Here is a 2,109-nt window from a genome sequence, read left to right as displayed (position 1 = left end):
TGAGTAGAGTCTTCGTTTAAAAGGATGCGAACGATTTAAACAATAGGTAGACAAAATTGATAATTTTTAATTATCAAAAATTTAAGCTTTCTCCAGTAACACTGATATTATTATACTGTGACTCATCAAAGTCATCATTGTCAAAAATATTGACAAATCGCGAACTGTCACGGCCAAAAAACTGACACGCGTCCGTCCTCCGTAAGCGCCACCGCGCGACCACAGATTAGAGAGTATGTCTAAAGACAGATAGGAAACGGCCCTAGTATTGGTTGAACGATAAACAAACTGGTACCGAGCTAGATTGTCCAGTAGGTGGCGCTGAATACAATATGGCGTCTGCCGCCCACAGATTAAATAAACCTGTCATACTTTTTTATAATCCGTTCCTTTTCATGTATTGCGGTTAAAAATAAAACTATTGAAGTATCAAATGAAACTTTATTGATGAAATATAACATGAAATATTTTGTTTACGAAAATCAATAAGCATGAAAACTATTGGATTTTAAAAGATTACAGTACATTGTTTTAGTTTTTACATAATGTACTCACGGCTTGACATTTGTATGTAACTCATACAAAATAAGTTGCGTTATGACTTATAGTAAAATAGTTTAATGTTCTCCATAAATTCACACGTTCACTCTCACTTTGGTTCTGTCCAATCCAATAGCCACTGTAAGCAGGCCAGATCTACACGTTTCTCACCACCTGTAAAATGATGAAATATTTGTAAATTTAGAGCAAAAAGATGCACATGTCACCGTAAGACTGTAATCTCCTATTCTACACTAATATTATAGAGTACAGCCGATAAACAAGTGATCTGTCTTATCTACCATACCTACCTACTGTCTGTTTTGTTTCTAGATTTGCACTACTTTGTTAAATAAAATTAATTTACCTTGTCAAATGTGCACTTTTCAATCAATTACATGTACATTCACAGAATCTGGATTCCACCAATCTGTAATTAAATAATTAACTTTTAGGTCTTTCTATTTGATATCAATAAAGTTAGAATCATTTTAAGAGTGTTTTAAATTTTAAAGGTACTTACCAAATGTTCTTATCAACAGAAGTTGTTTTGTTATCTGGGTAATTCATCCAATACAAATCTTCCTAATTTAATGCATCTATGTCACGGCATAACCTGCAAATGAAATAAGTTCATCGTTTGTAATCAAGCATTCTTGGTCTGGTTTTATTGCTTATATAGGTTTCTTCTAAAGTTATTTGAATAGGAAGTAAAGGTTATGTATCATTTTGCACCAAATAAATATTTTTTCTTTCTATCTTTCAGCACCGGTGATTCCATAGCAAGCACTTTTATTGTAATTGCAGCTTAACACCTTACAAGTTCAAAGTTCGATATTAACCTGAAACAAATAGGTACTTAGATTCACTGTATAAAACACGTATCATTCACTGTGTCCTGCAATCTATGCCTGCAATGTACCTACGTGTATTGTATTTTGGGTCCAAACTCCAAAGTATGTTGTTACTCCATGAAACGATCCATATTTAGTTTCCATTGATTTAAATGGAGTTATGAATGATATTGTAATGAAGATTTAATCCTTTGTGTGGTTCAATACTTGATAAAACATGATGTTGCTGCAAGCTGCAATAACCTTTCTCGAGTCTTACTTGAGAGAAATTTCTTCTTAAACAAACATCAATCCAACAGGCAATCCATGCACATGTACCTAGTTCTTATTAATAATGAATATAATGATTGAGCAATTATTGATTTTAATTAGATAAAATTTGTAGAAAAACACGTTTTTTCGATGAAAATTTTTGACGTTTATTTTTTTTAATAATGTCACAGTTGTAGACTTGAGACGGAACTAAAGTGATTAAAGTGAAAATTACGACTTTGTATTAATATATTTTTAAATAATCATTTCATTTATAGAATGCAAATAGATTCAATCTTAAGGATTCAATAAAATAATTTATAAATAAAAGTTGAGTTGTAATTCGAAAATGTTTACTAACTTGATTGACAGACACGCAAAAGACCATTGTCGCATACAAAAGACAACTATAAAAAAAGTCACTTCCTCTCGGAACTGTCAAAAAAATTCACTCTCTATGGAG

At 31.6% G+C, this 2,109-nt stretch overlaps 1 long non-coding RNA gene across 1 annotated transcript; it reads right to left on the bottom strand.

Annotated features, from left to right (window-relative positions):
* Positions 1-427: 427 nt before the first annotated feature.
* LOC135075499 (uncharacterized) lies at positions 428-1,805 on the bottom strand. The gene is made up of 5 exons (XR_010258030.1): positions 1,467-1,805; positions 1,276-1,382; positions 1,064-1,156; positions 908-970; positions 428-714 (listed from the first exon to the last, which is right to left on the bottom strand). It is a non-coding gene; the product is annotated as an uncharacterized LOC135075499 (long non-coding RNA).
* Positions 1,806-2,109: the final 304 nt, after the last annotated feature.

The sequence above is a fragment of the Ostrinia nubilalis genome, chromosome 10 (genome assembly GCF_963855985.1).
Source record: "Ostrinia nubilalis chromosome 10, ilOstNubi1.1, whole genome shotgun sequence".
Taxonomy (NCBI): Eukaryota; Metazoa; Arthropoda; class Insecta; order Lepidoptera; family Crambidae; genus Ostrinia; species Ostrinia nubilalis.
The sequence above is the reverse complement of the archived record's forward strand: the minus strand, read 5'-3'. Positions and strand labels throughout refer to the sequence as shown.